At 41.1% G+C, this 27,328-nt stretch overlaps 1 protein-coding gene across 3 annotated transcripts in view; it reads left to right on the forward strand.

The window, feature by feature from the left end:
* The window catches only part of sema3fb (sema domain, immunoglobulin domain (Ig), short basic domain, secreted, (semaphorin) 3Fb), a 316,200-nt gene that overhangs the window by 227,103 nt on the left and 61,769 nt on the right, over positions 1–27,328 (forward strand). The window lies entirely within an intron of this gene.

The following is a 27,328-nucleotide window of genomic DNA, read 5'->3' on the forward strand; positions in this document are numbered from 1 at the left end:
GTATTTGTCATTCCTTCTACCTTGCCTTGTCGGGAAGAACATTGTGTGGTCTCTTGTTAGTATCATAAATGAGTCCACTGACCCAAAAGAACCTTTCATTCCTGTAGCTCATTACCCCCTGCTGGAATCGCTCAGGCAGCGGTCACAGCGTAGGATATCCTGTCTGTCAATCAAACGTCAGGGCTGACAGGTGTGTCTCACTGTTTTGAATTTAAAGCCAAGTGAAGAGAGACTGACTGGTCATTAAAACCTCAGCAGAGGGAGGCCAACTTTTGATTTTGTCATACCTCAGTACATTTCCATGGCTGTCAAGCTGTCTCTGCCTGCTGGTGTGGCTGTCACCTCAGGCTCAACCGACTGGAGGCAGACGGTTTTCCTCTTTGCTAATGAGGAAGAACAATGGCCATGGGAAGAGAGACAAGAGTTTTATTTATTTCAATTTTTAATATATGAATTCTTTCTGGTTTCTAGATTATTGTTTTCATGCTGTCCCAGTTCTTACACTGTAAAAAACAGCATATATTTGGACAAGTAAAGACAACAAAGGACAGGAATAGATGAGAACATAGGAGCTCGATGTGTTAAATATGATGTTTTTAGTGTGGCAATAGGGTCTACATGTTTTAATACTATTGTCATATTGCGATAATGCGTGTATGACACATTCTAGCTGTGTCTGACAAATTTGACAGCGACAAGCTGTCCTCAAAGCACTGCAGCATTCTCGCCCAAGAGCTAGAGGCTAACGCCCCTCCACTGTGCAGTTTCTAAATCACTTATCCTTGCCTCTATGGCGGAAAATAAACTGCATTTCTTACAGGTGTCATTATCATTGGAGGAATAGAGGACACCACTACATGCAATAGGAAGATAGAAAAAAAGCATTGCTAGAGCTCTTGAATGTGAACAGGGTCAAGCGGATCAATACAAATATCGACAGTAACGATACCATGTATAGTATCAGTGTGTGATCAATACTTAGTGATTAGTTCGATATTTTGTTTGTTGTTTTTGTTACTGTTTACAAATTCAGAAAAAAAGAGCCAGAAGTAGTTTTTATTTGTTTTTGTTATTTTGCACTATGATGTATGTAATAACAGAGAATAGGGAAATTATTTTAATATGATGTTAAATTGTTGCACTGCTATGGTGTGTTTTTGTCTAATTGTAAATGTGATCAAAAACTGAATCATTCAATTATTTTGAAAATATCTACCTATCAGTATCAGCATAGGTATACATGATACTGCCCCTCTTACTACATGAAATTATATCGATACTGAAATTTGTAGTATCGCCCAAAACTATTGTTAAGTATGGAAACAGCAGAAGAAAAAGTTCTTATTACATTTTAACATAAGTGTAGATAGAACCATGTTACAACAGAAAGTAAGAACATATCCACAGTAAGTTAGAAAGTACATTAATAATAGTTTTGAGAATATAATACAACCAGAAATTCTGCAGTATGTTATTGCATATATCAGCAACTAAATAAGGAGCCTTTGAAACCCATTTTGAAATGCTTCTCTTAGCATTTCTGTGCCAAATACTATTGTTGTATATATATATATATCGTTATCACAAGTGGCTGCCATATTTATCACAATACAGATTTTAGGCCATATCCCCTATCCCAATCTGTCAGTTTGTACGAGTCAGAAAAAAGACTCTTACTTAACAAAGATTGTAAGGCAGATCACAGTAGCAACGGCAAACCTTCCTCTTATCCTTCTGAATGTACTCAAAATGTGGTTTTAAAACTATTTTAGTGGAATAAAAACTGGTAACTTCGTACACAATCCCTAACAGAATATGGGACGACCACAGCATTGCTTTAATTTAGAAAACATTTTTGAATTAACGTTTGTATCCTGCACAGGCAATGCAATGAGTAACAATGGAATAGGGTTTTCCGGATACCAATATTTTAGTATCAGTACAGGTACCAAAATGTATTTCGATACTTTTCGGTACTTTTGTAAATAAAGGGCACCACAAAAAAATTGCATTATTGGCTTTATTTTAACAAACAATCTTACAGTACATTAAACATATGTTTCTTATTGCAATCGAAGAACAATTTTGTCCTTAAATAAAATAGTGAACATACAAGACAACTTGTCTTTTATTAGTAAGTAAACAAACAAAGGCTCCTAATTTGTCTGCTGACGTATGCGGTAACATATTGTGTCATTTATCATTCTATTCTGCCAAAATTATGAGGGACAAGCTGTAAAAATTGATTATTAATACAATTGTTAATTTAAAGTTAAAGTTAAAGTACCACTGATAGTCACACACACACTAGGTGTGGTGAAATTAACCTCTGCATTTGACCCATCCCTTTGTTCCACCCCCTTGGAGGTGAGGGGAGCAGTGAGCAGCAGCGGTGGCCGCGCTCGGGAGTCATTTTGGTGATTTAACCCCCAATTCCAACCCCTTGATGCTGAGTGCCAAGCAAAGAGGTAATGGGTCCCATTTTTATAGTCTTTGGTATGACTCGGCTGGGGTTTGAACTCACGACCTACCGATCTCAGGGCGGACACTCTAACCACAAGGACACTGAGCAGGCTTTTTTTCTTACAGTTACTGTTTTTTTTACTGTTAATATCTGGTTATTTTCGGTTTCCACATGTTCTATCGACACTTTTGTTAAAATGTAATAATCACTTATTCTTCTGTTGTTTGTATACTTTACATTAGTTTTGGATGATACCACAAATTTAGGTATCGATCCAATACCAAGTAGTTACAGGATCATATATTGGTCATATTTAAAGTCCTCATGTGTCCAGGGACGTATTTCCTGAGTTAATAAACATAATATGAATTTTAAAAAAAGGAAAAAAGATTGTGTGACGATAAAAAAAATATTGATGTAATCATAGTAGTATCGACAAGATAAGCTCCTGTACTTGGTATCATTACAGTAAATGTCAGGTGTAGATCCACCCATGGCATTTGTTTACATTGTGACGCCGGTGAGCTACGGTGTGTAGTGAAGCTTGTTTAGCTATTCCTCGTCCTGCAGGGATGATACTTGTAAGAAACATACTTTATTTGTCGCCATGGAGACGAGGATTAGTGATTTAGAAGTAACTAAAACACTGCCGACTGCGGATGGACGTTCGCCGCTAGTTAGCTAGCCATGTTTTAAAGCACCTCTTCCTGAGGGCGTTTCAGTGTTATAGCTTCACCTTTATCTCTATTATGCGTCCGTTCTCCCTTTTCTGTCTGTACACCTTGTCTGCTTGTAGGTACTCTGTGATTGTGCGCTGCCGAACATGCTCCTCTGCTCGCAAAACCAGCAATGTGATGACGCGCCGTCATTCCCGGGAACCGGTACTTTTCAAACAGAGTACAGTACCGTTTTTGATTCATTAGTACGGCAATACTATACCAGTACCGTTATACCGTACAACCCTACAATGGAACAACAGCGGAAAAAACAATAATAAAGTTTTATTTTACAGGATTTTTTATACTGAATGTCAGTTGAAATTAGGGCTACAACAACTAATCGATTATAAAAATAGTTGCCGATTAATTTAGTCATTGATTCGTTGGATCTCTGCTATGCGCATGCGCAGAGGCAACTTTTTTTAATTTTTTTTTATAAACCTTTATTTATAAACTGCAACATTTACAAACAGCTGAGAAACAATAATCAACATAAGTATGGTGCCAGTATGCTGGTTTTTTTTCAATAAAATACTGGAAAGGATAGAAATGTAGTTTGTCTCTTTTATCCGATTATTAATCGAAGTAATAATCGACAGATTAATCGATTATCAAATTAGTTGTTGGTAGCAGCCCTAGTTGAAATACATTGTTTTGCTTATTTTTTGGCAAAAATTTAAGTTGAATTGCAAATTTTACAAATGCATTCAAATTTCCAATGTATCTAAAACAGGAAAGTTGTTCTGTTCTGGATAACAAATGTATAATAATGGACGCACTAAGCATTGGACAGACATGTTAAACAGGACACCGCTTCAATTCAACTCTCCCTCACTTACTTCCCGCTGCGTTGTGCGAGCCTTAAAAGTTATAAATGGCTGTGCAATAGGAGCTGTTCATTTGTAGGGGGGTCTCATTGAACGTTTCAAATGCTTGGGGTCAAAGCAAGGCTATCATGCATTAAGAGTTTTACACTTGTGAAGTGCAAGTTTGTTGTTGATGATAAAAGGAAGTCCTTAAGGTATTGTCTGTCATAGCACAAAGGAAGGGTTCTTAACAAGCTGTTGACTTGTCAAATAAGTAGTACAAGTGATTGTGAAAGATACTTTTCTCCCCACCGGGCTGTGGTGGAACGCTACTGGAAAGCAACAGTGTTGACCTCTGAACACACTCAGTTTGTGACAGACCATGATGCGCCCCCATTAGCTGAGATAAGCCAGGGTGGGACTGAATAGCTCACATCATTGAGTCATTATGAGGAGTGCAGAGTTTAGCCTCGAGATGCTAGTAGTCAGTGCAACAATGTCCATCAGCCACTTCTCACTGATTAACAGTGAGGCTTCCCCTTGTAGAAAACCCCAGCAGGATTTTCTCTGGATTCATGCGAAAGCCCATTTTAAGTATGCTATTGAGGAATGATGACAGTCAGTAAACTTTATGACCCAACATTATTTAAACCCAGAGACAGCCTCAGCAACTTTAAGTATATTATTCATTTGAGTTCAACAAATGTTACCAAATTGGTAGCCTGACCCGCCAAATATGGGAATCTTTTATTGAAAACCTGTCCTGTTCGGGAGATTATCCAGTACGACTGGTCTGTATGCCTCACAATCACCCCTTCCAGTTGTGATTGTGTTGTATGATATTGTATTTTTTGGAATTAGAGGGTTGGAGTTTGGACACATCCCTGCTCACATTCTCCTGCATGGGTGGTTTCAAGGCTTCAAGGCTGTGTCCTCCCGGAGGCTCAGTATGTTCCTTCAATACCCACTCAACTGTTACTGTCTGACTACATTTTGTCTGATATTGATCTATCTTGAAAGCGGAGCCCTTAAGTGAATGTCGCTAGTCTTCTGGCAATCAATTATTGACGGTTGATATTTCAACTTGCTATTCAAGGTTACTTTGATTACATTTGTGGGAAGCGGAGCAGCACCGCGGAATATTGGCAAACGTAGAACGAGGCTTGTTTTTCTTATCTATGGACTAAGAGTTACTTTTTCAGGGCATTCAATTGATTGCAACTGGACTGTTTAGTTTGTCTTAAAAGACATTTTGGTTCCCAACCGAGCAGGCTTCTTCAGTTCATCCCCATAGACTTAAATTTAGTCCAGGCCGAGATGATTGTAAAAGTGATTGTCCAAGACTCGATCCGACAAAGTCACTGAGCATAAGCTGATGAAGCCTGCTCGGATGAGAGGCGAATTGTTTTCTAAGAAAAATTTAACAGTCTGGTTGCGATCAATTGAATGCATTAATAATACAATTAACTGAATGAATAACTTACAACGCCGTTTTGATCCTTGTATAGCTCCTTGCCTGGATTGATCATGTGACAGATATTCTATCGAAACGCAAGGCGGCTATGTTTCTCTGAGGCCCCTTGTACACTAAACCGGCGAAGATTATCCAGGGTAAATCCCACCTAACCTCATCCTTGTCCACACACACACAATGGTCGTTTCTATGGTTAGCTCTGAGTGACGTCACTTCCTGTGTGGGGCACAGTCTTTCTGGCGTCACTTCCTCGCCGAACTCAGTTTGTAAACGATCGATGAGTCCATACAAAGCTAAGAGCCGGAAATTCAAGAAATAGACGGCGCACTTACCCGTGTAAAAAATTATCCAAGGAGGGGGACCTTAAACGATGGTTTAGTGTGGCTGACACGGTGCTTAGGCTAAATAATTATTAGTTTAAAGGCCTACTGAAACCCACTACTACCGACCACGCAGTCTGATAGTTTATATATCAATGATGAAATCTTAACATTGCAACACATGCCAATACGGCCGGGTTAACTTATAAAGTGCAATTTTAAATTTCCCACGAAATATCCGGCTGAAAACGTCTCGGTATGATGACGTTTGCGCGTGACGTCACGGGTTGAAGCAGACATTTTGGAATAGCACGGTGGCCAGCTTAAAGGCCTACTGAAACCTACTACTACCGACCACGCAGTCTGATAGTTTATATATCAATGATGAAATCTTAACATTGCAACACATGCCAATACGGCCGGGTTAACTTATAAAGTGACTTTTAAAACTTCCCGGGAAATATCCGGCTGAAACGTCGCGGTATGATGACGTATGCGCGTGACAAAGTCAGAGTAACGGAAGTTATGGTACCCGTAGAATCCTATACAAAAAGCTCTGTTTTCATTTCATAATTCCACAGTATTTTGGACATCTTTTGCAATTTGTTTAATGAACAATGAAGGCTGCAAAGAAGACAGTTGTAGGTGGGATCGGTGTATTAGCAGCGGACTACAGCAACACAACCAGGAGGACTTTGTTGGAGCGCTAGCCGCGCTAGCTGTGCTAGCCGCGCTAGCCGCTCTAGCCGCGCTAGCCGCGCTAGCCGCCGACCTCACCTTGACTTCCTATGTCACCGGGCCGCCAAACGCATCGGGTGAAGTCTTTCGTCCTTCTGCCGATCGCTGGAACGCAGGTGAGCACGGGTGTTGATGAGTAGATGAGGGCTGGCTGGCGTAGGTGGAGAGCTAATGTTTTTAGCATAGCTCTGTGAGGTCCCGTTGCTAAGTTGCTAAGTTAGCTTCAATGGCGTCGTTAGCACAGCATTGTTAACCTTCGCCAGCCTGGAAAGCATTAACCGTGTATTTACATGTCCACGGTTTAATAGTATTGTTGATTTTCTATCTATCCTTCCAGTCAGAGGTTTATTTTTTTGTTTCTATATGCAGTTAAAGCAAGATGCTATCACGTTAGCTCGTAGCTAAAGCATTTCGCCGATGTATTGTCGTGGAGATAAAAGGCACTGAATGTCCATTTTGCGTTCTCGACTCTCATTTTCAAGAGGATATAGTATCCGAGGTGGTTTAACATACAAATCCGTGATCCACAATAAAAAAAGGAGAGTGTGGAATCCAATGAGCCAGCTTGTACCTAAGTTACGGTCAGAGCGAAAAAAGATACGTCCATCACTGTCTCTCAAGTCCTTCACTGTAACGTTCCTCATCTACGAATCTTTCATCCTCGCTCAAATTAATGGGGTAATCATCACTTTCTCGGTCCGAATCTCTCTCGCTCCATTGTAAACAATGGGGAATTGTGAGGAATACTAGCTCCTGTGACGTCACGCTACTTCCGGTACAGGCAAGGCTTTTTTTTATCAGCGAGCAAAAGTTGCGAACTTTATCGTCGATTTTCTCTATTAAGTCCTTTCAGCAAAAATATGGCAATATCGCGAAATGATCAAGTATGACACATAGAATGGATCTGCTATTCCCGTTTAAATAAAAAAAAAATCATTTCAGTAGGCCTTTAAGTCGTCTGTTTTCACCACATAATTCCACAGTGTTCTGTGTTGGTGAATCTTTTGCAATTTGTTTAATGGACAATGAAGACAGCAAAGAAGAAAGCTGTAGGTGGGATCGGTGTATTAGCGGCTGGCTACAACAACACAACCAGGAGGACTTTGAGTTGGATAGCAGACGCGCTATCCGACGCTAGCCGCCGACCGCACCGATGATCGGGTGAAGTCTTTCGTCGCGCCGTCGATCGCTGGAACGCAGGTGAGCACGGGTGGTGATGAGCAGATGAGGGCTGGCGTAGGTGGAGAGCTAATGTTTTTACCATAGCTCTGTCGAGGTCCCGTAGCTAAGTTAGCTTCAATGGCGTCGTTAGCAACAGCATTGCTAGGCTTCGCCAGGCTGGACAGCATTAACCGTGTGGTTACAGGTCCAGGGTTTGGTTCGGTGTCTCCTGATAGTAGAAGTAATAATAGTATTGTTGATCTTCGGTCTATCCTTCCAGTCAGGGGCTTATTTCTTCTGTTTCTATCCGCAGTTAAGCACGATGCTATCACGTTAGCTCCGAAGCTAAAGTGCTTCACCGATGTATTGTCGTGGAGATAAAAGTCACTGTGAATGTCCATTTCGCGTTCTCGACTCTCATTTTCAAGAGGATATAGTATCCGAGGTGGTTTAAAATACAAATCCGTGATCCACAATAGAAAAAGGAGAAAGTGTGGAATCCAAAGAGCCCTTGTACCTAAGTTACGGTCAGAGCGAAAAAAGATACGTCCTGCACTGCACTCTAATCCTTCACTGTCACTTTCCTCATCCACAAATCTTTCATCCTCGCTCAAATTAATGGGGTAATCTTAGCTTTTTTTCGGTCCAAATCGCTCTCGCTGCTGGTGTAAACAATGTGCAGATGCGAGGAGCTCTTCAACCTATGACGTCACGCTACTTCTGGTACAGGCAAGGCTTTTTTTTATCAGCGACCAAAAGTTGCGAACTTTATCGTCAATGTTTTCTACTAAATCCTTTCAGCAAAAATATGGCAATATCGCGAAATGATCAAGTATGACACATAGAATGGATCTGCTATCCCCGTTTAAATAAGAAAATCTCATTTCAGTAGGCCTTTAAGGGGTTATCCGGCTTAGTGTAGACAGGGCCTGAGAGTGAGCAACTAAAACTCGACTAGATATTATTTTAATATCTTTGCTGGCTCCTGCTTCAGTATGGTGCCATGTTTGTGATTGATTCTTCAATTCGATGAATATCAGCCGCTCTCTCCTTCACACTCACATTCTTCGTTCCAATGGTTGGAAAACATAGTTTTGTCAACCTCTAGCTATAAGCTATTGCTATCAAGTATGACCAGTAAGTCTGCTTTGCAAGGTTAGAATTGTTTGAAAGTGCACGTCAAGCTCCGCCACGGGGTTTGGAGGGGGATGAAAGAGCCGGCGTCACTTATGCTGCGCTTTTACGTTATAACATATTCCAGGCATAACATTGTTAGCCCTGGACTAAAATATTGTCAGAATGATTCCGTTGTGAATGTTTATCTTCGCCATCTGATTATTGCAAAGGCATATGATTCTGCAGTTGGACGTTCTCCAAAGCAACTGATGGAGTTGAATTTCGCCCTAAAACTTACTTCACATCCCCCGGTAACTGAGTTGTACCTAAATGTGCTCAATATATTTTGACAAGCGTGTTTCCGTTTAACTCGCTGAAATATAAGCTGGTCTTCTAAATGAAGCCCTGACAGACTGTCGGCAAAAGTAAAATCCATCATGTCGCTCAATTTGTTTTAAGATTGTGTGTGTGTGTGTATTGGCTACTGCATAACTGACCCTGGATGGCAGCAATATCACCATCATAAATATTGCACTATTTTAGAGTATTTCTGTTTGACTGGTAATTGGAGAAGCTTCTCCTGATTGAGAAAGCATATTGTCAAGGTTTGGAAAGAGATGAAGTGCTCATGGTGGGGTATAAAGAGGCCATAGTGAGGTTTGAAGAAAAAGATGTGAGATGTGTTGGCTGTGCGTTTCTTCTTTTTAAGGGGGATTAGGTTTTAGTCATCATTGCCAAAGCAAACATCTCCATATTCCACCTTAGAGATCGTAAGAAACTTGAATACATTTTTTAATTGCTTACGTTCTTTGATTACATGCTTCTTCCACCTGTTAATACCAATGTTGGATGATAAATAGGCGGCTTTAGCTTTAGCACCCTTTTAAATTATATACTACTTAAAGCCATAAAAAAAATTGAACATTCAGTTTAAACACATACCGTCGCGATCAAAAGTTTACATACACTTGTAAAGAACATAATGTCATGGCTGTCTTGAGTTTCCAATAATTTCTACAACTCTTATTTTTTTGTGATAGAGTGATTGGAGCACATACTTGTTGGTCACCAAAAAATATACATGAAGTTTGGTTCTTTTATGAATTTATTATGGGTCGACTGAAAATGTGACCAAATCTGCTGGGTCAAAAGTATACATACAGCAATGTTAATATTTGGTTACAGGTCCCTTGGCAAGTTTCCCTGCAATAAGGCGCTTTTGGTAGCCATCCACAAGCTTCTGGTAAAATTTTCGACCACTCCTTTTGACAAAATTGGTGCAGTTCAGCTAAATGTGTTGGTTTTCTGACATGGACTTGTTTCTTCAGCATTGTCCACACATTTAAGTCAGGACTTTGGGAAGGCCTTTCTAAAACCTTAATTCTAGCCTGATTTAGCCATTCCTTTACCACTTTTGAGGTGTGTTTGGGGTCATTGTTCTGTTGGAACACCCAACTGCGCCCAAGACCCAGGATGTTCTGATGAATTTGGAGGTAATCCTCCTTTTTCATTGTCCCATTTACTCTCTGTAAAGCACCAGTTCCATTGGCAGCAAAACAGGCCTAGAGCATAATACTACCATCACCATGCTTGACAGTAGGTATGGTGGTCCTGGGATTAAAGGCCTCACCTTTTCTCCTCCAAACATATTGCTGGGTATTGTGGCCAAACAGCTCAATTTTTGTTTAATCTGACCACAGAACTTTCCTCCAGAAGGTCTTATCTTTGTCAATGTGATGTCAGATGAAACAAAAATTGAGCTGTTTGGCCACAATACCCAGCAATATGTTTGGAGGAGAAAAGGTGAGGCCTTTAATCCCAGGAACACCATGCCTACCGTCAAGCATGGTGGTGTTAGTATTATGCTCTGGGCCTGTTTTGCTGCCAATGGAACTAGTGCTTTAAATGGACCAACGAAAAAGGAGGATTACCTCCAAATTCTTCAAGACAACCTAAAATCATCTGCCCGGAGGTTGGGTCTTGGGCGCAGTTGGGTGTTCCAACAGGACAATGACCCCAAACATACCAAAAGGGGGGGGGTTACCCACATATGCGGTCCTCTCCAAGGTTTCTCATAGTCATTCACCGACGTCCCACTGGGGTGAGTTTTTCCTTGCCCGTATGTGGGCTCTGTACCGAGGATGTCGTTGTGGCTTGTACAGCCCCTTTGAGACACTTGTGATTTAGGGCTATATAAATAAACATTGATTGAAAAGTGGTAACGGAATGGCTAAATCAGGCTAAAATTAAGGTTTTAGAATGGCCTTCCCAAAGTCCTGACCTAAAGGTGTGGACAATGCTGAAGAAACAAGTCCATGTCAGAAAATCAACAAATTTGGCTGGACTGCACCAGTTTTGTCAAGAGGAGTGGTCAAAAATTCAACCAGAAGCTTGCCAGAAGCTTGTGGATGGCTACCAAAAGCGCCTTATTGCAGTGAAACTTGCCAAGGGACATGTAACCAAATATTAACATTGCTGTATGTATACTTTTGACCCAGCAGATTTGGTCATATTTTCAGTCGACCCATAATAAATTCATAAAAGAACCAAACTTCATGAATGTTTTTTGTGACCAACAAGTATGTGCTCCAATCACTCTATCACAAAAAATAAGAGTTGTAGAAATGATTGGAAACTCAAGACAGCCATGTTCTTTACAAGTTTATGTAAACTATTGATCACGACTGTAGGTGTACTCACACAAGGCCATTGGAACTGTGCTTCATACCTAAAATAAGGCATTTTTGGTTAGTGTACATTCTTTTTTCTTAGCACAAGTTCTGTACACTTCGTCCTCTGACAGGATTGTAAGAGATGGGCCAAGGCACGGCATGATTGTATGCACATGCTTGTGCGCAGCGTAGACGAGTCAAGGAATGCCTGTTCGGTATAATGTTTTTGTTCCTTGACGGTTCTTATTGGTAACCGACACATTTCACAATTTCAAATTATGACTCCAAATATTCCAAAAGTAATCTGTGAGTACATTTGTGTGCCAAATAAAGACACATCACTGAATTAAAGTTAGTGCTCCAGCTGCCAACTTCCACAATAGCACTAATAAGAATTAGTCAAAGAACTACACATTGCGGTTTTACGGAGGTGTACAAGTGATGGCAAAACCAAACGGGTCGAAGCACAAATGATCAGTGTGAGCGCAGGCCAGCGGGGGCCTTAAGAGGGAGGAGGAATCACACCCAAATCAGGTATGATACGATTAGTGTGAGGACGCTCTGAGAGTTGTTAATTTGCTCCTACTGTGTTGCACACATGTGTCTCCGCCACATGACTACTGCACTGTGTAAAACAGACTAATACCACAAGCTTCCAAATGTCCAAGCTGTGATGCCACACGTGATATTTGTAAGCGACTTATGCTTGCCTCTTGTAAAGGTTTGCTATGCATATTTTCTGCAAAAAACCATAGTGGAAAAACGAGGATGAGACCAGTGAATGCATGAATCGTGCACACATGAACACACGAGTTGACATATTTCTCACTCACTCTGTCTTGCTCATGCTCTGTCCATACCCAGCAGTTATCAGACTGATTATATCAGCCTGTTAGCGGTGCAGAGATTACCAGTGACAAACTGGGAGGACTAAATCGGCTTGGCAAACTCACTGACCTGGCAACTCCTCAAGCCTCCTCCCACCCCACCATCTTTTATCTACTATTTCCCTTTGCACCACCTTAAATGGCCATTGAGGTTGTCTGCAAAAACAACAGTCTTAAAACTGATAACACTCTGACAAATTAGGTGAACACCTATTGTACAATAAGATAAACAACAACAACATCAAAACCATTTTCTCTCATTTTGAACACCTGATTTATTTTAAGTAGCCCAGCTCAGTGGCCTTGTGGTTGTGAGTTCAAACCCCAGCCAAGTCATACCAAAGACTACAAAAAATGGGACCCATTGCCTCCCTGCTTGGCACTCAGCATCAAGGGTTGGAATTGCGGGTTAAATCACCAAATTATTCCCGAGCGTGACGCACGCTGCTGCTCACTGCTCCCCTCACCTCCCAGGGGGTGAACATGGGGATGGGTCAAATGCAGAGGACAAGTTTCACTACACCCAGTGTGTGTGTGACAATCGTTGGGACTTTAACTTTAAGTACCAGTTTCAATTAATTGCATTTACCAGTATTCACTGTCCCTAAGGAATTGCAGTTTAGGAGTGTTGGCATATTGCAATATAGATCGTTTTAAATAGTGTTTTGCTTTTAATTTCACATCAATTAATGATGAACCAGTAAATTCTATTAAATGTTTCTCTGGTCACTCCCTCTAGATTGATTAGTCGCATCGCTCAAGAACCTATTATCTCATCCTGCCCTGGAAAGAGGATAAGAGTTTAGAGCCTTAGAAGACCTTTAAAAAAGGCCATGATTTAGGAACAGCAGTTTTATACAATCACACATAGGAATCAGTGGCTTTTTCCTCATGAGTGTTTTGTGATCTCAACACATGCCGTCCGCATTGGTCGTTGAACAGGTCTGTATACATAAGAGGTTAATGCTGTGACCCGTCATTCCCATGGCTGCATGTGTGGGTGATGCTGCCCATTCTGGACTGACGCCTCTAGAGAGGCAGCAACAGCCGGAAACACAAAACTGTTTGCAAAAGGCTAATCATATTTATCTCAGATGAGTGCCCTTTGAATAGAAAAAGAAAGCGATGTGGCAAAACGTACTGACCGTGCATACAAACACATTGAAATATGGGATTTGTCTTCTAATCCCACTTCCTGTCCACACGGTCTGGGAATCGAGGCACATCCGAACTCAACTCACCACCACTGTTCTAAGTTGGAGCAAACAAAAGGCTTTTTTACAAACGTTTTATTTTGTTTTCCTTTAGAATGGCATGGCTAGCCTTTTTTCTGAGCACGTGTTTAGAGACAAAAGCAGGCAGATCCACAGCTAGGATGAGGAGCAATTTCGTAATGCCGAATTTAGACACTTTTCAGTCAACTTCCTTTCCTAGAAAACCATGGCTAGTGCTTTATTGAGATTGTTTTGAAAATCAATAAAACTGACCATAATTCCACCAATTCCAACACAATTTCAACACAATTCCAACAATTACACATTGGGGATGAGAACATTGGGTCAGCCAACATGATGGGATGTCCAACTTTGGCCTCACCCCAAAGAAAGGAAATCTGCTTGTATTAAACATAAATCTGCTAGGCACAGTGCAAACAAAATAGATATTTAAAATACTCTTGTTTCCATCAACACCTGCTTTAAAGCAAATGGTGATTTAAATTAACATATCCAAAAAATGTCTGCAGAAGTTCTCATTCATCCAGGTCATTGTTTTCTCATTCAAGCAACCGCGACTGCACTGTTTGGTTTGTCTTGAAATACACAGGATTTATCAGTTAATGCTCATAGACTTAGATTGGTCAGATCTAGTCTGAGACTAAACGAATATCTTCTAAAGTATTTACATAAATACCGAAATTTTAAATTATTCATTTTTTAAAACCAAACCGCGACAAATCCTCCTGTAAGGAACGGAGAATTAGTACTGAGGTGGCCCTTCACAGGGTGAGGGAGCAGCAGGAGCTTGTGGGTGGAAGAAACCTGGAGCAAATCCACAATGGCTGCTGTCACAGTCTCTCCTGGTTCCCTGTCATTCTCAGGAAGGGGCTAGAACAACTGGACTCCCACACTGTGACCCCACACTGCTTCAACAAACAAGCATCCATAGCTATAGGGCATGACTGTGGGTGTCACATCCATAGGTTGCTGTTTCCTGTGTCTGTCTACTTATAAATCTTCCACTGACTTGTCAGGATGCACCTGAGGCACATGTTGTCTCATAAAGGCATTTTGTAGTCCTCCAAGGTTTTCTCAACTAGAAGATCTAGTCACAGAAGTGTAAGATTGGGTAACTCATTTCAACTCATTCAAAAGACTTGGCTTTTGTTTTGAGAATTAATAGTACATATATAGTGTTCAGATGCAAAGAGAATATTATCATGATAAGAGTTTTTAGTCAAGAAAGAGCTTTTTGTTCTTTTAAACCTTAAAATTTAGGGATGGAAATATTTTCATTAGGTTTTCAAGCATTTTTTTATTTAATGTTAAGCATTTTATATTCAAAACTGTTTAATAGTAATGGATTTTAAGAAGTGTTACCTAGTACAACATTACATTGCATATTACAGCTAGGTTGTTCTAGTATCATATCTGTGTCTGTTGCCGAGACACCAGGCAGGGATGAAGAAAGTTTCTTCTTTGAGCATGTCAAGTATGTGGGGATTATTCTTTGACATGAGAGTGAGACATGCCAGGTAAAGATAAGAAGGCCAAAAGGTAATATCGCTCTTTCGGACAGAGCCCTATGTTTAGACTTTGTGGCTCCTCACAATTACCCTGCTACACTTTCTCTTTCTGGTGAATGAAGATACGTTGTCGGAAGTCTTCTAGAATTTGCATTAAAATGTATTTACCATACAAACTGTACTCTGGAAGCCAGAAGGTATGACCAGGACCATTGCAAGACAGTAATACTAGTGATTAATTGGTTCATTGGGTGCAGTATTTCAAGGCCTTTGCACATGTGGTTCTCTGATGAGCTGGAACACTTGGCTGGGAATTGTTAGAAGGGTGGCTGAGAGGCTACAACAAGCTCAGTGAGACATACACACCTCGTCGATCAGTCTCCTTCATCACTGTCAAACACACGCTCATTGCAATTCTGGACAGGCTATCCAGTAATGCCACTTTACCCCAGGCAATCCCTGTTTCCTGATTCCACTCAGGGTGAGGAGAGATAACCCTGACCCTGTCTAATCCCAGATTAAACCAGAACATAAAGCATTGCCACTGCTTCCCAGTGACCTGTGACTTGCTCATGTCTCCTAGTCCGGGCTGCAACAACTGTGCTGACCAGTATTCACAACATCACATGCTGGGGGAATTTTACAAGTTGAATTAATCAAGAAAAGTGTGCAGATTATTATAACCGAAGTAAAGCAATCATTTTTTGGATGAGTCCCTTGCAACTCAGAACATGCGTGGAAGATGGTGTTGACTGCAGTAACTGACATGTGCAATGGGACCAGGGCACATGTCAATGCTGAACTGGAGACGGTTAATAAAAAGCCATCAGTTAAAACACAGCCATGTTTGTGCAGATGTGTGCGATTAGATGAAGGCTCTCTTGGGAGGATCTCTTTCCCTGTGAGATCTGCACATTTCACATTGACCTCAGCTGGATTTCAGCTGCGTACTACCTGCTGTACCACAAACAAGCCTGTTCTGTATGAGGTGATTTCTGTTGGCAGGGGTTTCTGAGACATCCATTGTTGTTACCCAAAGTCAAAGGTGACTTTTATTAGCTTACACTTGACTATTGTGGTTCCATAACATGCATGATAGTTGCTAAATATAGTGTTCCATCACTAGTCAAACCAGCTGCTCTCACCTCCCAATACAGAAAACTCTGGGTAGTGTGTATTTATATAGGCTATGTGTTATTTGTCACCTTCTAAAAGAGCCAGAAAAAAGTAAGATGTTATTTTGGCAGTATTGAGATAGTAACAAGAATGAAGGCATTCCATAAAACTCATTTTCCGCAGTTTCTCCAAAATACTGTCATAATATAAATCAGCTCAGCTTTTGGTTTCAAAGTCAATGGTTCATTCATTACTTGTTTATTTGTATTGATGGGTTAACTGTCGAACGTTACTGAAGCATTGATGCATTATAAAACACAAGGAGTAAAACTGTGTCCCTCGATGAGTGTGTCAATTTGAGGAGAAACCATGTGACCGATACAGCTGCTGTCTCGTTTCACTGTGAAGTGCAACATTCTGTTTACCGGGAAGCTCTTCCTTCGGCTCACGAGCGACAGATTGTACTGAAAAAAATCTGAGGTGTGACGTGCCGCATTTGACATCGGTAGTCGCTACCATCCTTGATCTAAATGGAACTAAGAAAAGGGAAACATTTCAAAGTGTAGGATCATTTGGATGTTTTTTTTCCTGTTTACTATTTGGCTCATTGACCAGAGTTGGATGTTTCATATTTATTTTTGCAAAGCTATACATTTGAAAAAAACAAAAACAACAATTATATTTGCTAACTATTAATTTTATTTGCAGGTCAAATGTAGTGATTGATTTTTTTCATTTCAGCAGATGGTGCCATTATGAAACTGTGCAATGCCAAAACAGCCAGTGACTGGGCCACTGGTGGTGTCATTTACACAATACATGCCTTGTATTATCAATGGTACTGCTTTTGTACCATCGCTGCTGGACTTTTACAGCCTGGTATCATTCCTAAATAATTTTTACCATGGAAAAAGTACAAACATCTTAAGGGCCATTTTATCCAAAAGGGTATTAGTGTGGTATTATGTAAATTGTACCTTTACAGCAATTTACTTTTCCTCTATTTATGACAGTGACAGCACTAATTCCCCTGAATTTAATTATACAAAATTAAAAATACAAAATAGATAGATGGACGGACATTTTAGCACCATTTTACTTCGGTACTTTTAGAATTGACATGAAAATTGAGACAAACGTCACCACGCCCACTCACATCATGTCTGACTGCCTATCAGTATTTTGGGTTGGGCAGGTGTCAGGAGAGGAGCTTAGGTGATTGTAGCCAGAAGCCCTGTGATAAAGCCATTTTTTCGCATGAGAGCTCATCAAAGCTGACAGAGAATACAAATTGGAGCCATTAGCAAAGGGACAGGGGCGTAGGGGGAGGACGGGCTTACAGTGAATCTTAATTATAGACTGGAAGAACACCCCAGGTCGGCAAAAGGGGTATAGCGGGACGCGGGGGATGTGGCTGTAACGATGCGCGAGTGGTGGTAAACAATCAAGTATCATATCTAAAAAGGACACAGACCTCAACAGTGCAACTGCTGAGCCCTGTAGAGTCAGTTGTGGTGGTTAATGAACAGAGTTGATGATACGGTAGCGCACATACAGCCTACCCATCGTGAAGGATTACATGTGACTTGTTGACACAAGAAAAGGCCACACCTTTTCCCCGGTGAGGGCGCTCTCCCAGCAACACAATACAAACAGGAACTCTGCTTCTTATTAACAATAAATCATACAGTTATTGAGTATTTTGCCTTCAAACTCCGCAACCAATGTCAAAGTACTTTATACACGCAATCTTCATGAGGTACACTTAGGCACACCAAATCTTGCTCTCAAGTGACACAGATTGGATTTTTTTTTGCCAGTCTAAACGCTCCGTAGTGTTTCAAATCTGATCTTTTGGGATCAGATTCAGGACACATCAGGAGGTAGTCTAAGGCCCCTTCTACACTAAGCCGGCTAAGGTAATCCAGGGTAAATCCCACCTAACCTTATCCTTGTCCACACACACAATGCCGTCGTTTAAGACCCCCTACGCCCCTCCGTCCGCCGGCGAACCGCGACCTAGTACGTATGCGCGGAAAATGCGCACCTCATAGTCACCTCCAGTGTTGCTTTGTGTGCAAGTACTTAAATTAAATTTAACTTATCTGAACAATATCCAGTGTTGTGGTATTTCAATTAACCAGTGTGCTGTGGGGCCCTATTGTAGTGAATCACACCTGAGCCATCATAAATTAATCAAATCTTCAATGGACATGTGAAAGTAAACAATGTGATAAAGAAAATTTTACATCAATCAATCTAGGGACCTAGATATCTGGTCAGAACACTCCTCACTCTTTTTCCTTTACCTTCATTGTCCATTCCTTTTTGGTGACTTTATATACTCTGGACCTAGACGTTGAGTCCGCGACATACATGGCGGACAATAACTGACACAGTCTGCTTTGCCAGTCCAAAAGCATTAACTGTTTTCCATAGTCTTCCCTCGACGGCCAGGTAATACAAAGCACACGCTACCTTTTTTATCACATCCACGGGAGCCCGCATTCTCGTTGTCTCCCCTTCGACAAATGGACAAAGTTTTTTGGTAAGTAGAATTACAGCTGACCTGGACATTTGAAAGTTCTCTTGCCGTCTGAGAAGTGTTGTATCCAAAATAGCTGCGATCGGGCGTTTCCTTTACTTAAAGGCCTACTGAAACCCACTACTACCGACCACGCAGTCTGATAGTTTATATAACAATGATGAAATCTTAACATTGCAACACATGCCAATACGGCCGGGTTAACTTATAAAGTGCAATTTCAAATTTCCTGCTAAACTTCCGGTTGGAAACGTCTTTGGATGATGCGTATGCGCGTGACGTCACGACGGCAACGGAAGTATTCGTACCCATTGAATCCAATACAAAAAGCTCTGTTTTCATCTCAAAATTCCACAGTATTCTGGACATCTGTGTTGGTGAATCTTTTGCAATTTGTTTAATGAACAATGGGGATTGCAAAGAAGGAAGTTGTAGGTGGGATCGGTGTATTAGCGGCTGGCTGTAGCAACACAACAAGGACTACTTACTTGGATAGCAGATGCGCTAGCCGCCAACGCATCTGTGATCGGGTGAAGTCCTTCGTCGCGCCGTCGATCGCTGGAACGCAGGTGAGCACGGGTGTTGATGAGCAGATGAGGGCTGGCTGGCGTAGGTGGAGCGCTAATGTTTTTATCATAGCTCTGTGAGGTCCGGTTGCTAAGTTGCTAAGTTAGCTTCGGCGTCGTTAGCAACAGCATTGTTAAGCTTTGCCAGGCTGAGAATTATTAACCGTGTAGTTACATGTCCATGGTTTAATAGTATTGTTGATCTTCTGTCTATCCTTCCAGTCAGGGATTTATTTATTTTGTTTCTATCTGCATTGGAGCCAGATGCTATCACGTTAGCTCAGTAGCTAAAGAGCTTCGCTGATGTATTGTCGTGGAGATAAAAGTCACTGTGAATGTCCATTTCGCGTTCTCGACTCTCATTTTCAAGAGGATATAGTATCCGAGGTGGTTTAAAATCCAAATCCGTAATCCACAATAGAAAAAGGAGAGAGTGTGGAATCCAATGAGACCTTGTACCTAAATTACGGTCAGAGCGAAAAAAGATACACCCTGCACTGCCTCTCGTTCTTCACTCTAACGTTCCTCATCCACGAATCTTTCATCCTCGCTCAAATTAATGGGGTAATCATCGCTTTCTCGGTCCGAATCTCTCTCGCTCCATTGTAAACAACAGGTAATTGTGAGGAATCCTACCTCCTGTGACGTCACGCTACTTCCGGTATAGGCAAGGCTTTTTTTTATCAGCGACCAAAAGTTGCGAACTTTATCGTCGTTGTTCTATACTAAATCCTTTCAGCAAAAATATGGCAATATCGCGAAATGATCAAGTATGACACATAGAATGGATCTGCTATCCCCGTTTAAATAAAAAAAATTCATTTCAGTAGGCCTTTAAGGTATTCATGTGTGATTTCCACAAGCGTCTATACATGTAGAAGGAGAAACACGGGCATGTCTGGATGACTCACCTCCATATTTCTGGTGGTTAGCTCGAAGTTACGAAACCGCTTGTTATGCGCGTTCTTTCTGACGTCACTTCCTGTGTGGGCGCGTTCTCTCTGACGTCACGTCCTTTATGGGGAGCGGTCTTTCTGGCGTCACTTCCTCTCCGAACTCAGTTTGTAAACGATCGATGAGTCCATACAAAGCTAAGAGCCGGAGATTCAAGAAATACACGGCGTACTTACCCGTGTAAAAAATTATCCAAGGAGGGGAACCTTAAACCAGTGTTTTTCAAACTTTTTTGAACCGAGGCACATTTTTTTCATTGAAAAAATGCAGAGGCACACCACCAGCAGAAAACATTACAAATGAAACTCAGCAGCCGATATTGACAGTAAAAAGTTGTTCTCGCAAGTGTTGGATATGAATTCAAACCATAACTAAGCATGCATCACTATAGCTCTTGTCTCAAAGTACTGTCACGACCTGTCACATCACGCCGCGACTTATTTAGAGTTTTTTTTGTGTTTTCCCATGTGTAATGTTTTAGTTCTTGTCTTTTGGTGGCTTTTCCTGTTCTGTTGGTATTTTCCTATAGCAGTTTAATTTCTTCCCTGAGCGCTATTCCGCACACCTGCTTTGTTTTAGCAATCAAGAATATTTAAGATGTTGCTATCCTTCTTTGTGGGGACATTGTTGATTGTCATGTCATGTTCGGATGTACTTTGTGGACGCCTTCTCTGCTCCACACGCTGTAAGTCTTTGCTGTCAACCAGCATTCTGTTTTTGTTTACTTTTTAGCCAGTTCAGTTTTAGTTTCATTCTGCACAGCCATCCCTAAGCTTCAATGCCTTTTCTTAGCGGCACTCGCCTTCTGTTTATTTTTGGTTTAACCGTTAGACACCTTTTCACCTGCACGCTGCCTCCCGCTGTCGCCTGCATATTGTGATCACGACAAAGCAATTAGCCACTTGCTGCCACCTACTGATATGGAAGAGTATTACACGGTTACTCTGCCAAGCTCTAGACAGCACAGACACTCAACAACGGCACATTATTTGCGGATTATAATTACTGGTTTGCAAAAAATATTTTTAACCCAATTAGGTGAAATTACGGCACACCAGACTGTATCTCGGCACAGTGGTTGAAAAACACTGCCTTAAACAATGGTTTAGTGTGGCTGATACGGGGCTTAGGCCAGTGGTTCTTAACTTGGGTTCGATCGAACCCTAGGGGTTCGATCGAACCCTAGGGGTTCGGTGAGTCGGGCTCAGGGATTCGGCGGAGGTCAAAACACACCCGACCCATCGTGTAAATAAAAACTTCTCCCTATCGGCGTATTACGGATACGGCAACAGCAGAAGTCACACTGATTTGCAGGTGTGTAATTTGTTCTGAGTTTATGCACTGTGTTGGTTTTGTTCTTTGAACAAGGTGATGTTCATGCACGGTTCACTTTGTGCACCAGTAAAAAAACATGGTAACACTTTAGTATGGGAACATATTCACCATTAATTAGTTGCTTATTAACATGCAAATTAGTAACATATTGGCTCTTAACTAGTCATTATTAAGTACTTAATGCCTTATTCTGCATGGCCTTATAATAACCCTAACCCTCTAACCCTGGCCCCAACCCTCTAACCTTAACCCTAACCAAATAACTCTAAATTAAGTCTTTGTTACTTAGAATATGTTCCCCTAGTGTCCAAAAAAACTCTAAATGAATGAATGAATGAATGAATGAATGATCTTTATGAATGAATGATCTTTATTGTCATTGTGCATGTACAGGTACAGGTCCAACGAAATTTAGGTTGCTTCCCTGAGGTGCTTTGCATTTAAAAAAAAAGAAGAAACCACACAATATACAAAAACAACACAATATACACAATATGCAATATGGCCTAAGACCACTCTAAGAGGCAGTGTAAAAAAACGAGACAGTAAAAAGTATAAAGTGACTAGTGAACTGGCTAGAGAGGAGTAATGCTGGTTCCCAGTGTGCTGAGGGGGTGGGAGTCAGCATTGCCTACCTCCTATGCTGTGCAGGCTTTTTATTGTGGATTAAATATGTAAATAAATATGATAAATATTGTCCAGTTGGCGTGTAATCGCTGATTGCACAGTCCCGGATCGTGATTGACCGGTGGCTTCCTCATGTTGCACGTGAGGGAGTTTTTATTTTTTATTTATTTTTATTTTTATTTTTATTTTTTTATTTTTTTTACATTCCAGCTGCGTTTAGTGGAGTTATGGCCCGGGGGTAGAAACTGTTCTTGAGTCTATTTGTGCGGGTTCGCATGGCTCTGAAACGTCTGCCGGAAGGCAGCCGATCGAAGTGGGTGTTGCCGGGGTGGGATGGGTCCTTGAGTATGTTGGCTGCCTTCTTCAGGCAGCGGGAGTTGTACAGATCTTCTGCCTTTAAGGCACTCCCCCAATATTGTTGTCTGGGTGGAAATCGGGAGAAATTCGGGAGAATGGTTGCCCCGGGAGATTTTTGGGAGGGGCACTGAAATTCGGGAGTCTCCCGGGAAAATCGGGAGGGTTGGCAAATTAAGTCTTTGTTACTTAGAATATGTTCCCCATACTAAAGTGTTACCAAAAACATAACTTTGTCTTGAATTTGAAAAAAAACAACATTTTATTTGTCACTAAAGAAGGGTTCGGTGAATGCGCATATGAAACTGGTGGGGTTCGGTACCTCCAACAAGGTTAAGAACCACTGGCTTAGGCTAAATAATTATTCGTTTGAGGAGTTATCCGGCCTAATGTAGACAGGCTCATCGGCAGTGCGCCTTATAATCCAGTGCGACCTATGGTCCAGAAAATACAAATTCAAATAGTCTGTAGTGAGACCAGATCTTCCAATGTGTGTTTTTAACTGTAAATGCTTGCCTTAGGAGAACTGAAACATGAAAATAAATAAACCAAAAATGTGTTAAAATCAAACACTATTTAAGGTTTCATATTATAGCCAGGGATGTAGAGGAAATACTGCAGTATTGCACCTTTCTGCTTGAATGTCATGTTAAGTCAGACCTTGTGTGTGGCCATTGAGAACGACTATTAATTAACACTTCAGCTGTCAGACACACCGCGCACAGAAGAGGCTGACAAGCTTCACCACACATCATAAAGAACAGCTATCTCCTCGTGGACAGTGCTTTAAACATTGCCAGTGTGCGCTCATATCTCGGGATCTTGCGCCTGTGCACATTTGTTACATTTGAATGTTGCGTATCTAACGTGACACAGTGGCTCAGCTTCTGGCTGCTTCTATTATCCTCCGCCCCGCAGAGAAGCTAAGCTGCAGAAAACAGCTGTTGTGCTCACATGCCGTTCCTTTTCATTTAGCAGCACAGCATAACGTTAAAGACAGAAATCACACACAGGCCTGCTTTAACAACTGTCAAGCTTTGAAGTGTGGAACACACACAAAGCTGAACAACTCATGCCAATGTCTGACAGAAACACAAGGTGTGTATTAGGGTTGTCCCGATACCAATATTTTGGTACCGGTACCAAAATGTATTTGTGGTAGAGATGTCCGATAATGACTTTTTTGCCGATATCCGATATTCCGATATTGTCCAACTCTTAATTACCGATTCCGATATCAACCGATACCGATATATACAGTCGTGGAATTAACACATTATTATGCCTCATGTTGTTGTGATGCCCCGCTGGATGCATTAAACAAAGTAACAAGGTTTTCCAAAATAAGAGAACAACTTCAACTCAAGTTATGGAAAAAAGTGCCAACAAGGTACTGCCATATTTATTATTGAAGTCACAAAGTGCATTCTTTTTTTTAACATGCCTCAAAACAACAGCTACAAAAACAATGAAGGCACACAGCTTCAGTCCAGAGTATACTAGAGTAATAAAGTAAACAATAACATAGTCCTCATTTAGTGCAAGACTGCCTGGCATACTGTATAACAGGAAATTATAAACCGGGCTCACATCCATCTTCCGCTTGTATTCATCGTGTATCTCCTTATGATTCTTGAAGAGTTGGGAGATCAAATTGCTCGTATTAAAGGAAGACGTCTTGGTTCCTCCTCGCATAACCAACTTTTTGCAGTCATTGCAAATTGCCAGTTTTTTATCCGTCAGAGACACTTTAAAATAATCCCAAACCATAGACATGGTGTCGTTAGTCAGTCATCGAGCAAGCTGGCTTGTTAGCCACGGCTACAGCACCGGCAACAACACACTCTTGTTGTTGTTATGCTGCGCTCGCGGCGGTTTGATGAGGTCATTAAGCGTCGCCAGTAAATCGCTCATGCTGCAGTCGTCAACTCCTGTGTTGTGTGTGGGAGAGGGGAGGAGCTGCTGACTGGGAGACGCAACTGCTCTTTCCTGCTCCTTATGTCCGTGTTTTACCGGATATGTACCGCTCCGTACAGCGGCGTTTTAAAAAGTCATTAATTTTACTTTTTGAAACCGATACCGATAATTTCCGATATTACATTTTAAACATTTATCGGCCTACATTTATCTCTAATTTGTGGGTTTATTTTCATGAGCTACTTTGCAACAGCAATGTAGTGTTCGCCCGATACCAATATTTTGGTACCGGTACCACAATTGTTTCGATACTTTTCTAAATAAAGGGGACCACAAAAAATGGCATTATTGGCTTTATTTTAACAAAACTCTCACGGTACATTAAACAAATGTTTATTATTGCAAGTTTGTCCTTAAATAAAATAGTCAACATACAAGACAACTTGTTTTTTAGTAGTAAGTAAACAAACAAAGGCTCCTAATTTAGCTGCTGACATATGCAGTAACATATTGTGTCATTTTCCATTCTATTATTTTGTCACAATTATTAAGGATAAGTGGTAGAAAATGAATTATTAATCTACTTGTTCATTTACTGTTAATATCTGCTTACTTTCTCTTTTAACATGTTCTATCTACACTTCTGTTAAAATGTAATACTCACTTATTCTTCTGTTGTTTTGATGCTTTACATTAGTTTTGGGTGATACCACAAATTGGGGCAGTATAGCTCGGTTGGTAGAGTGGCCGTGCCAGCAACTTGAGGGTTCCAGGTTTGATCCCCGCTTCCGCCATCCTAGTCACTGCCGTTGTGTCCTTGGGCAAGACACGTTACCCACCTGCTCCCAGTGCCACCCACACTGGTTTAAAGGTAACTTAGATATTGGGTTTCACTATGTAAAAGCGCTTTGAGTCACTAGAGAAAAGCGCAATATAAATTAGAGATGTCCGATAATGGCTTTTTTGCCGATATTCCGATATTGTCCAACTCTTAATTACCGATTCCGATATACACAGTCGTAGAATTAACACATTATTATGCCTAATTTTGTTGTGATACCCCGCTGGATGCATGAAACAATGTAACAAGGTTTTCCAGAATAAATCAACTCAAGTTATGGAAAAAAATGCCAACATGGCACTGCCATATTTATTATTGAAGTCACAAAGTGCATTATTTTTTTTAACATGCCTCAAAACAGCAGCTTGGAATTTGGGACATGGTCTCCCTGAGAGAGCATGAGGAGGTTGAGGTGGTGGTAGGGGGTACCGGGGGGTGTATATTGTAGCGTCCCGGAAGAGTTAGTGCTGCAAGAGGTTCTGGGTATTTGTTCTGTTCTGTTTATGTTGTGTTACGGTGCGGATGTTCTCCCGAAATGTGTTTGTCGTTCTTGTTTGATGTGGGTTCACAGTGTGGCACATATTTGTAACAGTGTTAAAGTTGTTTATACGTCCACCCTCAATGTGACCTGTATGGCTGTTGACCAAGTATGCTTGCATTCACTTGTGTGTGTGAAAAGCCGTAGATATTATGTGATTGGGCCGGCACGCAAAGGCAGTGCCTTTAAGGCACGCCCCCAATATTGTTGTCTGGGTGGAAATCGGGAGAAATTTGGGAGAATGGTTGCCCCGGGAGATTTTTGGGAGGGGCACTGAAATTCGGGAGTCTCCCGGGAAAATCGGGAGGGTTGGCAAGTATGACTGGGAGACGCAACTGCTCTGTACTTCTCCCTACGTCCGTGTACCACTCCGTACAGCGGCGTTTTAAAAAGTCATACATTTTACTTTTTGAAACCGATACCGATAATTTCCGATATTACATTTTAAAGCATTTATCGGCCGATAATATCGTCAGTCCGATATTATCGGACATCTCTAAAATAAATATAATTCACTTCACACTTCACTTCAAATTTGGGGGTTTACAAACATTATAAACATAATATAAATAAATAAAAAATAAAAAAATATTTTGTGATGCTAAAAAATATAGATGTGATCATATTGGTATCGACTATATACGCTCCTGTACTTGGTATCATTACAGTGGATGTCAGGTCTAGACCCACCCATGCCGTTTGTTTACATTGTGACGCCGGTAAACTACGGTGTGTAGTGAAGCATGTTTAGCTATTCCTCGTCCTGCAGGGATGATACTTATAAGAAACTTACTTTATTTGTCGCCATGGAGGCGAGGATTAGTGATTTAGAAGTAACTAAAACACTGCCGACTGCGGTTGGACGTTAGCTGCTGTCTTAAAGCACCTCTTCCTGAGGGCTATAGCTTCACTTTTATCGTTAGTTTTTAAGCCAAAATGTGTCCATTCTCCCTTTTCTGTTTACACATATGTTCTGCTTGTAAGTACTCCGAACATGCTTCTCTGCTCATAAAACCAGCAATGAAAACGACGTGACGACGGGGGGTGGTATCACGGTACTATACTAGTACTGGTATACCGTACAACCCTAGTGTGTATACAGAAGCTGATGAGCAAGGGAAGACACTGTGGGTCCACGGGTTAGGCATGGGCTCTGTGATAAAAAAAGCAGCACAAGTGACTTTCAATGGCAACACATTTGTCCAAACGCAGGAGAGTGTTTTCTAATCGTCTTGACGGTGTTGTCCACTGATTGCACTATATTTGGTATTTCCTTATCCTGCTGATAGAGGGAATCACTGTGAGAAAGTTTAGCTGGAAAGATAAAGGAGAAACCACAGCCGCTTCACAAAAGCAGCTGGATGTAAGCTTTTACGTTTTGCAAAGCCTAACATAGTTATTCGATAGGACTAGTCATTCATTTCATGTTCATCAA

Source organism: Entelurus aequoreus, linkage group LG01, assembly GCF_033978785.1.
Source record: "Entelurus aequoreus isolate RoL-2023_Sb linkage group LG01, RoL_Eaeq_v1.1, whole genome shotgun sequence".
In the NCBI taxonomy this organism is placed as follows: Eukaryota; Metazoa; Chordata; class Actinopteri; order Syngnathiformes; family Syngnathidae; genus Entelurus; species Entelurus aequoreus.